Consider the following 10,734-nt stretch of genomic DNA (forward strand, 5'->3'; position numbering starts at 1 on the left):
ATGGCCCCAAAAATGACAAAAAATTCGCCCAAAATGGCCCAAAAATGAGAAAAAACGGACAAAATTTGCCAGAATGACAAAAAATTGACCAAAATTGACCAAAAAGGAAGGGAAATTACTCAAAATTTACCAAAACTTACCCAAAATGACCAAAAATGGCAAAAGATGATCAGAAATGACTTAAAATGGGCAGAAATGGCCCCAAATGACCAAAAAAAAGACAAAAATTTGCTCCAAATGGTCCAAAAAATGAACCAAAATTACGAAAATTGACCAAAAAGGACCAAAATTGACCCAAAATTTTAAGAAATGACCGCAAAGCGAGCGTTGGTGTGCGAGTGCTTTATTCAAATGCGTGAGGCGGTGAGAGCCCTGAAACCTCCACAACATTCCCTAAAAAAAACCCCAAAAATCCCAAATTTTCCCCACATAACGCCCCCCAAAAAACCCCAAAAATTCCAACCCCAAGATCCCCCCTAAAAAAAACCCCAAAAAACCTCAAAATTTCCCCAAAATTCCACTAAAAATCTCTATTATAGGGATTTTTATTCAATTTTTTTTGACATTTCCAATTGGATTTTTGGGGGAGAATTTCAGGATTTTTGCTTTTCTTAAAAATTTTTTGCTTTTTTAATTATTTCCTTTTTTTTTTTTTTTGAGGGAATTTCAGAGTTTTTTGGGTTTTTTTTGGCTTTTAAAAATTTTTTTTGCTTTTATTTTTTAATTTTTTTTTTTTTTTGCTTTGTTTTGCTACTTCCCATCAGATTTTGAGGGGAAATTCAGATTTTTTGGATTTCTTTCTTTTTTTTTTTTTTTTTTTGCTGCTCTTGGAATTTCAGAATTTGTTGCCATTTTTTTGGCATTTTTTCCATTTGAATTTTTGATTTTTTTGGAAGGAATTCCTGGGGTTTTGTTTTTTGCTTTTCTTGGCTTTTCTTTTTTTCCTTAATTTTTTGCTACTTTTGCACCTTTTCCATCAGATTTTTGGGGAGAATTTAGGGGATTTTTCGCCCTTTATTTTTGGATTTTTTTCAATCTTTTTTTTCCACTTTTCCCTTGGGATTTTTGGGGAGAATTTCAGGGAATTTTTGCTTTTTTTAAATTTTTTTTTCCTTTTTTTTCCCTTTTTTTATTAATTTTTGGGGGAATTTTCAGGAATTTTTTCCTTTTTTCCCCTTTTTTTGCCTTTTTTTCCCTTTTCCCAGGGATTTTTTGGGGGGAATTTGGGGCTCAGCCCCTCCCCATTCTTACGACGCCCCTCCCGGAAGTGACGTCATCGCGCGAGACGACTTCCGCTTCCGGCTGGCCCCTCCTCCCGGAAGTGACGTCGGCAGACGGGAGCCCCGCCCCTCTCATAGAAGGAGCCCCCCGGGAAGGGGCAGCCGCAATCCTGAGGGGAAAAACGGAAATTTTGGTTAAAAACGGGGAAAAAAAAGAGAAAAATTGGCTCAAAATGGGAGAATTTGGGTTAAAAAAGAGAAAAAAGGGAAAAATTGAGAAAATTTGGGGAAAAATGGGGAAAAAAAGAGAAAATTCCGGTGAAAAACGGAGAAAATTTGGGTAAAAAATGGAAAATTTGGGTTAAAAAAAGAGAAGAATTGGGAGAATTTGGGGAAAAATTGAGAAAATTTGGTTTAAATGGGAAAAGAAAGAGAAAATTCTGGTAAAATTGGGAGAATTTGGGTTAAAAAAAATTTGAGCACGGGCCCAAAAGGGAATTTTTTGGGGCATTTTTGGCCTTTTTAAATGGGATTTTTTGGGGCATTTTTGGCCTTTTTAAATTGGATTTTGGGGGCATTTTTGGCCTTTTTAAATGGGATGTTTTGGGCAATTTTTGGGGCATTTTTGGCCTTTTTAAATGGGATTTTTTGGGCCATTTTGGGGGCATTTTTGAGGCATTTTTGGCCTTTTGAAATGGGATTTTTGGGGCCATTTTTGGGGCATTTTTGGCCTTTTGAAATGGGATTTTTTTGGACATTTTTGGGGCATTTTTGGCCTTTTGAAATGGGACTTTTGGGGCAATTTTTTGGCAATTTTTGGGGCATTTTTGGCCTTTTTAATGGGATTTTTTTGGATTTTTGGGGCATTTTTGGACTTTTTAAATGGGATTTTTGGGGCCATTTTTGGGGCATTTTTGGCATTTCTAAATGGGATTTTTGGGGCCATTTTGGGGGTTTTTGGGGCTGATTTTGGCCTTTTTTTAAAGGTCATTTTAGGGGAATTTTGGGGTTTTTTTGAGCTGATTTTTGGCCCTTTATTTAAAGGTGATTTTCGGTTGATTTTGGGGTTTTTTGGGGGCTGATTTTGGGGTTTTTTTCAAGGTTATTTTAGGGTGATTTTGGGGTTTTTTTTGGGCTGATTTTGGGGTTTTTTTTTGGGCTGATTTTGGCCCTTTTTAAAGGTTATTTTCGGGTGATTTTGGGGGTTTTTTTTGGGCTGATTTTGGGGTTTTTTTGGGCTGATTTTGGGGTTTTTTTTAAGGTTAATTTAGGGGAAATTCGGGGTTTTTTTTGGCTGATTTTGGGGATTTTTTGGTCTGATTTTGGCCCTTTTTTAAAGGTCATTTTTAGGTAATTTTGGGGGTTTTTTGGGCTGGTTTTGGGGTTTTTTTTGGGCTGATTTTGGGGTTTTTTTTAAGGTTACTTTAGGGGAATTTTGGGGTTTTTTTGGGCTGATTTTGGGGTTTTTTTGGGGCTGATTTTGGGGTTTTTTTCAAGGTTATTTTAGGGTGATTTTGGGGTTTTTTTTGGGCTGATTTTGGGGTTTTTTTGGGCTGATTTTGGCCCTATTTTAATGGTCATTTTCAGGTAATTTTTGGGGTTTTTTTGGGCTGATTTTGGGGGTTTTTGGGGCTGATTTTGGGGTTTTTTGGGGCTGATTTTGGGCCCTTTTTTAAAGGTTATTTTCGGGTGATTTTGGGGTTTTTTTGGGCTGATTTTGGGGGTTTTTTTGGGGGTGATTTTGGCCCTATTTTAAAGGTCATTTTCAGGTAATTTTGGGGGTTTTTTGGGCTGATTTTGGGGATTTTTTGGTCTGATTTTGGCCCTTTTTTAAAGGTGATTTTCGGGGTGATTTTGGGGTTTTTTTGGGGCTGATTTTGGCCCTTTTTTAAAGGTGATTTTCGGGTGATTTTGGGATGATTTGGGGGGGTTTTTTGGGCTAATTTTGGGCCTTTTTTAGAGGTTATTTTAAGGGAATTTTGGGGTTTTTTGGGATGATTTGGGGGTTTTTTTGGGTGATTTCGGGCCTTTTTTTAAGGTCATTTTCGGGTGATTTTGGGCTGTTTTGGGGTTTTTTTTTTTTAGGTTACTTTAGGGAATTTTGGGGTTTTTTTGGGGCTGATTTTGGGGTTTTTTTGGGGATTTTGGGCCTTTCTTAAAGGTCATTTTTGGCTGATTTTGGGGTTTTTTTAAGGTTACTTTAGGGGAATTTTGGGGTTTTTTTCGGCTGATTTTGGCCCTTTTTTAAAGGTCATTTTCGGGTAATTTTGGGGTTGTTTCGGGGCTGATTTTGGGGTTTTTTTTTTGGGCTGATTTTGGGCCTTTTTTAAGGTCATTTTAGGTTGATTTTGGGGTTTTTTTTGGGCTGATTTTGGGTGGTTTTTTTTAAGGTTATTTTATGGGAATTTGGGGTTTTTTTGGGGCTGATTTTGGCCCTTTTTTAAAGGTCATTTTAGGGGAATTTTGGGGTTTTTTGGGATGATTTAGGGGTTTTTTTTTTGGTTTTTTTGGGCTGATTTTGGCCCTTTTTTCAAGGTTATTTTCGGGTGATTTTGGGGGTTTTTTAGGTGATTTTGGGGTTGTTTTTGGGCTGATTTTGGGGTTGTTTTTTAGGTGATTTTGGGGGTTTTTTAGGTGATTTTGGGGTTGGTTTTGGGCTGATTTTGGGGTTGTTTTTGGGGCCCTTTTTGGGCGCTCTTGGCTCACCTGGGGCTGCTGCAGGTGGAACTGGGCCAGGGACGCCATCAGCAGCTCCAGCTCCGCAGCGCGCCGCCGAGCGCGGGGACCCCACCCCAAATTCGGGGGGTCCCGGGGGGGGCCCCGAGTCCCTGGGGGGGCAGAGACAAAATTTGGGAGAATTTTGGGGGTTTTTGGGTTTTTTTTTTGGGGTCCCATCCCAAATTTGGGAGGATTTGAGTGAATTTTGGGGGTTTTTTTGGGGATTCCAACCCAAATCCTGGAGATTTTGGGTTTTTTGGGGGGGGTCCCACCCCAAATTTTGGGGCAATTTGGGGTTTTTTTTGGGGGGGGGTCCAATCCCAAATTTGGGGGGGATTTGAGAGAATTTTGGGGGGATCCCACCCAAATTTTGGGGCAATTTTGGGATTTTTTGGGGGGGATTCCACCCCAAATTTTGGGGGGATTTGAGAGAATTTTGGGGGGATTCCACCCCAAATTTTGGGGGGATTTGAGAAAATTTTGGGGGGATTCCACCCAAAATTTGGGGGTTTTTTGGGGGGGGGGGGTCCCATCCCAAATTTTGGGGGGGATTTGAGAGAATTTTGGGGGGGATTCCACCCAAAATTTGGGGGAATTTTGGTGGTTTTTTGGGGGGTCCAATCCCAAATTTGGGGGGATTTGAGAGAATTTTGGGGTTTTTTTGGGGGGATTCCACCCCAAATTTGGGGCAATTTTGGGTTTTTTTGTGGGGGGGTCTCACCCCAAATTTTGGGGGGCATTTGAGAGAATTTTGGGGGTTTTTTGGGGGGATTCCACCCAAAATTTGGGGCAATTTTGGGGTTTTTTTGGGGCAGTCCCACCCCAAATTTTGGGGGGATTTGAGAGAATTTGGGGTTTTTTGGGGGGGGGGATTCCACCCCAAATTTTGGGGGGATTTTTTGGGGGGGTGACCCCGAATTTTGGGGGGGGTCGCACTCACCTGGGGGGGGGCGATCCCCGAATTTCGGTTCCGTCCTCGGGGGGCGGGGCCAGGAGCTCCTCTGGGGGGGGAGGGGAAATGAAGGCGAAAATTTGGGGAAATTTGGGGAAATTTGAGGGATTTGGGGGGGAATTTGGGGGATTTTGGGGTCCCCTGAGGTGATTTTGGGGGGGAGCAATTTAAGGCTGATTTTTGAGGGTTTTTGGGGGGTTTTTTTGATTTTTTGGGGCTTTTTGGACCTCCCCGATCTGATTTTGGAAGGAATTTTGTTGTTTTTGGGGTGTTTTGGATGCTTTTGGGTGATTTTGGGGTGTTTTTGGGGTATTTTTGGGGTGTTTTTTGGTGGTTTTGGGGTGTTTTCGGGTGTGTTTTTGGGCATTTTGGGGGTGGTTTTGGGGTAATTTTAGGTGGTTTTGGGTGTTTTGGGGTGGGTTTGGGGTAATTTTGGGTGTTTTTGGGATGTTTTGGGGTGTTTTTGGGCATTTTTGGGGTGTTTTTGGAATGTATTTGGGGGATTTTTGGGGTGTTTTTGGGGTGATTTTGGGTGTTTTGGGGTGTTTTGCCTGTTTTTGGGGTGGTTTTGGGTATTTTGGGGTATTTTGGGGTGGTTTTGGTGGTGTTTTTTGGGGTGGTTTGGGGTGATTTTGGGGTAGTTTTGGGGTGGTTTTGGGGTGGTTTTGGTGTTTTGGTGTTTTCGGGATGTTTTGGGGTGTTTTTGGTGGTTTTGGGGTGTTTTGGGGGTAATTTTGGGGTTTTTTGGGGGTGATTTTGGGTGTTTTTGGGATGTTTTGGGGTGGTTTTGGAATGGTTTTGGGTGTTTTGGGGGATTTTTGGGGTGATTTTGGCTGTTTTTTGGGTGTTTTTGGGCGTTTTTGGTGTTTTCTCACCGTCCGGGCCGCTCCGGGTCGCGCTCAGGTCCCGCAGGAGCCGCTCGAGCTCCCCCAGCCCAGGGGGGGGAGGGGAGCCCGGGGGGGGGGCGGGGCCTCCACACCGAGCTGGGGGGGGGGGAGGGGGAAACTCAGAGCCCAAAATGGCCCGAAATGAACCCAAAATGGCCCCAAATATTCCCGAAATATTGAAAAAAATTGCCCCAAGACGACCCAAAGAATGGCCCCAAAATGGCCCAAAAATATCCCAAAATGGCCCAAAATGACCCCAAATATTCCCGAAATATTAAAAAAAAATGGCCCAAAAAAATGTCCCCAAAATGGCCCCAGTTCACCCCAGTCCCTCCCAGTCCATCCCAGTTTATCCCAGTCCATTCCCAGTCCCTCCATTCCCATCCCAGTCCATCCCAGTTTATCCCAAACCCATCCCAGTCCCCTCCCAGTTCATTCCCAGTTTATCCCAGTCCATCCCAGTTCATTCCCAGTTTATCCCAGTCCCTCCCAGTCCCTCCCAGTCCATCCCAGTCCATCCCAGTTTATCCCAGTTTATCCCAGTACCTGTGGAGCTGCTCCGGTTCCCGTCCCGGGGGGGTCCCGGGGGGGTTTCTGGGTCCCTTTTGGGGTTCCCGGGGGGTCCCGGGGCTCTCCAGGTCCCTCAGCAGCGCCTCTGGCACGGGAGGGCACAGGGGTCCCCAAAACGGCCAAAAATGGCCCAAAATGGTCCCAAAATGACCCAAAACCAGCCCAAAATGGCCCCAAATGTGCCCCAAATGGTCCCAAATGGCCCCAAATGGTCCCAAATACCCCAAAATGTGCTCAAAATGGCCCAAAATGTGCCCAAATGTCCCCAAACTCCCCCAAAAGTGTCCCCAAAATGTCCCAAAAATGTCCCCAAAACCACCAGAAAATGTCCCCATCCCACCCCCCCCGGGATGTCCCCAAATCCTCCAAAATGTCCCCAAAAGTGCCCAAAATGTCCCCAAACTGTCCCCCATCCCCCCTCGCCCCGGGATATCCCTAACCCCCCCCAAAAAGGTACCAAAATGTCCCAAAACTGGCCCAAAACGTCCCAAAAATGTCCCCAAAAATGTCCCCAAACCCCCCAAAAGTGTCCCCCAAAGTGTCCCTAAAGTGCCCAAAATGTCCCAAACTCCCCCAAAAAGTCCCTAAAGTGCCGAAAATCCCCCAAAATGTCCCCAAAAGTCCCCCAAATGTCCCCAAAAATCCCCAAAAATGTCCCCAAAATGTCCCCAAAAATCCCAAAATGTCCCAAAATGTCCCCAAATCCCCCCCCAAAAATCCCAAAATGTCCCCAAAATGTCCCCAGATCCCCTCCCCCCCCCCCGCTCTCACCCAGCTCCTCCATTCCGGTCCCTCCGCCCCTCCCCCACCCCCGCCCCTCCCCCACCCCCCCCGGGGCCGCTCCCGGCGCTGCCAAATTTGGGAATTTGGGAACAACGGGGGGGGAGGGGCGGGAGGGGAATTTGGGGGGAAATTGGGGAATTTCGGGGATTTTTGGGGAATTTTTTGGGGAATTTTTTGAATTTTTGGGGAATTTTAGGGGGAGTTTTGGGGAGATTTTTGGGGATTTTTTTTGAATTTTGGGGAATTTCTGGGGGGGAATTTTGGGGGTTTTGGGGGGGAATTTTTAGGGGGGAATTTTAAGGGAATTTTAGGGGGAATTTTGGGGAATTTTAGGGGGAATTTTGGGGAGATTTTTGGGGAATTTTTTTGAATTTTGGGGAATTTTTAGGGTTTTTTTGGGGGGAATTTTTAGGGGGAATTTTGGGGATTTTTTTAGGATTTTTAGGGGGATTTTTGGGAATTTTTAGGGGGATTTTTGGGGATTTTTTTGGGAAATGTTAGGGGGAATGTTGGGGGATTTTGGGGAATTTTTGGGGGAATTTTTTTAGAATTTTGGGGAATTTTTAGGGGGGATTTTTGGGGGAAATTTTGGGGATTTTGGGGAAATTTGGGGGTTTTGTAGGGGGATTTTTAGGGGGAACTTTTGCGGATATTTTTGGAATTTTGGGGGTTTTGTGGGGGAATTTTAGGGAAATTTTAGGGGGAATTTTGGGAGATTTTTGGAGGGAATTTGGGGAATTTTTGGTGAGTACTTGGGGGCATTTTTAGGAAGAATTTGGGGGATTCTTTTTTTAATTCAGGATTTAAATTTGGGTTTTTTTTTATGGGAATTTCAAAGTCAGGATTTGGGGATTTTTTTGGGAATTCGGGATCAGATTTTGTGAGGTTTTTTTTCCCTTTTTTTGGGAATTTTGGGGTCGGGATTTTGGGGTTTTTTTGGGCAGTTTCGGGTCAGGATTTTGGGGTTTTTTTGGGCAATTTTGGGTCGGGATTTTGGGGGTTTTTTGGGGAATTTTGAGGGTTTTTTTTGGGGGGAATTTTGGGTCAGGATTTTGGGGTTTTTTTGGGATTTTTTATGATTTTTTGGGAATTTTGGGGTCTCAGCCACACCCGGCGCTTTCACCCATTTTCTTTTTTTTATTGGCTCCAAACGTGACCCCAAACCCGCCCAAATTCACCCCAAAAATCCTTCCCCAAACCCCTCCCCTCCCTCGGGGCGGGGTCCCCGCAATTCCAGAAGGTCCCAGAAAGTTCCAGAAGGTCCCAGAAAGTTCCAGCCGGGTCCCCAAATCTTCGGGGGGGGTCCCCAAATTTTGGGGGCTCCCCATGACGTCATCGTCACCTGGGGTGGCCCCCAAAGGTCCAAAAATTGTCCCCAAAGGTCCCAAAAATTGTCCCCAGGGACCTTTTGGGGTTCTTCGAGGTCATTTTTGGGATCCTCAAGGTCCTTTTGGTGTCCCCAAAATTGTCCCCAAGGTCCCCAAAAGTGTCCCCAGGGTCCTTTTTGGTGTCCCCCAGAATGGTCCCCAAGGACCCTTCAGGTTCTTCAAGTTCATTTTTTGGTGTCCCCAAGGTCCTTTTAGGGTCCTCAAATCACTCCAGGTGTCCCCAAAATTGTCCCCAAGGGTCCTTTTGGTGTCCCCAAAGTTCTCTTAAGGTCCCCAAAAGTGTCCCCAAGGTCCCTTTTGGTGTCCTCAGGGTTGTTTTAAGGTCCCCAAGGTCCTTTTAGGGTCCCCAAAATTGTCCCCAAGGCCGTTTTTGGCTTCTCCAAGGTCATTTTAACGTCCCCAAAAGTGTCCCCAAGGGTCCTTTTAGGTGTCCCCAAGGTCATTTTTGGCATCCCCAAATTGTCCCCAGGGTCACCTTTTGGTGTCCCCAGAGTTCTCTTAAGGTCCCCAAAAGTGTCCCCAGGGTCCTTTTTGGTGTCCCCAAGGTCCTTTTTGGGTTCTTGAAGGTCATTTTTGGGGTCCCCAAGGTCCTTTTAGGGTCCTCAAATCACTCCAGGTGTCCCCAAAATTGTCCCCAGGGTCCTTTTTGGTGTCCTCAGGGTTGTTTTAAGGTCCCCAAGGTCCTTTTGGGTCCCCAAAATTGTCCCCAGGGTCCTTTTGGTGTCCCCAAGGTCCTTTTTAGGGTCCTCAAATCACTCCAGGTCTCCCCAAAATGGTCCCCAAAGTTCTCTTAAGGTCCCCAATAATGTCCCCCAAGGTCCTCTTAGGGTCCCCAAGGTCCTTTAGGGTCCCCAAGGGTCCTTTTTGGTGTCCCATATGTGACTTTTGGGTCCCCAAAAGTGTCCCCAAGGGTCCTTTTAGGGTCCCCAAAATTGTCCCCAAGGGTCCTTTTTGGTGTCCCCAAGGTCATTTTAGGGTCCTTTTACCGTGACCCCTCCCCTTCCATGACGTCACCCTCATCTTCCTCCATGACATCATCCACCCCTTCCTCCATGACGTCACTGCCCTCCTCCATGACGTCATCATCTCCTTCCATGACGTCACCCCCCATCTTCCTCCATGACGTCACCCTCCCACCCCCCCACCCCCACCAGGGGGTCCCACCCCCTCCCCTCCCCCCACGCTCAGCTCCCCGTGGGCGTGGCCGACCCCCGGCGCCGTGGGCGGGGGCCAATCTCCCCCAGCAAGGCCCCGAGCAAGGCCGAGGCCTCTTTGGCCACCTTGGCCACGGCCACCAGGGCTGGCGCCACCCTCAGGGCCCCGCCCGCGCCCCAGGATGTCCCCGGCCACCCTTCGGGGCCAGGGGGGGACACCCCCCAGAGCTCGGCCAGCGCCCAGAGCCGCGCCGGGGACCCCGACACGGCCGCGGCCGCCGCGCGCTCGAAGGACGGCACCAGGAAACGCCGCGCCAGCGCCAGCGCCGCCCCCCGCCACCGCGGGCTCCAAGATTGGGGACATTTGGGGGACAGCGGCCGGGGCGGCAGCCGTGCAGGAAATGCAGCAGGGGCAGCAGCGCCCGGCGGGGGCAGCGGCGCAGCCGCACCCCGGCGCTGGCGGCGCTCGGCAAAGGGCCCCGAGAGCAGCGCCCCGAACACCGGGGAGCCCCGGGACAGAGCCCGGCGGGAGGCGGGGACGGGAGGGGACGCGTCGGGGACAAGGGACACGTCCCAGGGGGACAGCGAGTAGGGACAGGGAGGGGGCGACGGGGCGGGATGGGGAGGGCTCGGGGAGGGATGGGGAGGGGTTGGGGACACTTGGGAGGGGTTTGGGGATGTTTGGGGAAGATTTGGGGACATTTTGAGGGGATTTGGGGAGGTTTGGGAGGGATTTGGGGATGTTTGAGGAGGGCTTGGGGAAGTTTGGGGGGGATTTGGGGATGTTTGGGAACAGGTTTGGGGAGGTTTGGAGGGATTTGGGGATGTTTGGGGGGGATTTGGGGAGGTTTGGGGGGGATTTGGGGAGGTTTGGGGGGGATTTGGGGAGGTTTGGGAGGGGGTTTGGGGAGGTTTGGGAGGGGTTTGGGGATGTTTGGGGAAGATTTGGGGACATTTGAGGGGGGTTTGGGGACGTTTGAGGGGGATTTAGGGACACTTGGGGAGGGTTTGGTGTTTGAGGGGAGTTTGGGGATGTTTGGGAGGGATTTAGGGACGTTTGGA

General features: G+C 47.7%; 2 long non-coding RNA genes across 38 annotated transcripts; one reads left to right on the forward strand and one right to left on the reverse strand.

Annotated features, from left to right (window-relative positions):
- Positions 1-656: 656 nt before the first annotated feature.
- On the reverse strand, positions 657-6,404 carry LOC139586427 (uncharacterized). 2 transcript variants are annotated; one of them, XR_011677784.1, is made up of 5 exons: positions 6,324-6,404; positions 5,766-5,873; positions 4,879-4,939; positions 3,927-4,048; positions 657-1,390 (listed from the first exon to the last, which is right to left on the reverse strand). It is a non-coding gene; the product is annotated as an uncharacterized lncRNA (long non-coding RNA). The 2 variants fall into 2 exon arrangements; XR_011677783.1 differs by lacking the exon at positions 6,324-6,404 and having other exon boundaries at positions 5,766-5,957.
- Positions 6,405-8,578: 2,174 nt separating this feature from the next.
- LOC139586397 (uncharacterized) lies at positions 8,579-9,616 on the forward strand. 36 transcript variants are annotated; one of them, XR_011677758.1, is made up of 5 exons: positions 8,693-8,923; positions 9,012-9,063; positions 9,106-9,157; positions 9,229-9,279; positions 9,419-9,616. It is a non-coding gene; the product is annotated as an uncharacterized lncRNA (long non-coding RNA). The 36 variants fall into 36 exon arrangements; XR_011677752.1 differs by lacking the exon at positions 9,229-9,279 and adding an exon at positions 8,579-8,637 and having other exon boundaries at positions 8,733-8,923; positions 9,012-9,208; positions 9,440-9,616; XR_011677750.1 differs by lacking the exon at positions 9,229-9,279 and adding an exon at positions 8,604-8,671 and having other exon boundaries at positions 8,714-8,923; positions 9,012-9,208; positions 9,440-9,616.
- The last annotated feature ends 1,118 nt before the right edge of the window (positions 9,617-10,734 follow it).

Source organism: Agelaius tricolor, unplaced genomic scaffold (assembly GCF_023055355.1).
Source record: "Agelaius tricolor isolate 1412-34295 unplaced genomic scaffold, bAgeTri1.0.p SCAF_117, whole genome shotgun sequence".
Lineage (NCBI taxonomy): Eukaryota > Metazoa > Chordata > Aves > Passeriformes > Icteridae > Agelaius > Agelaius tricolor.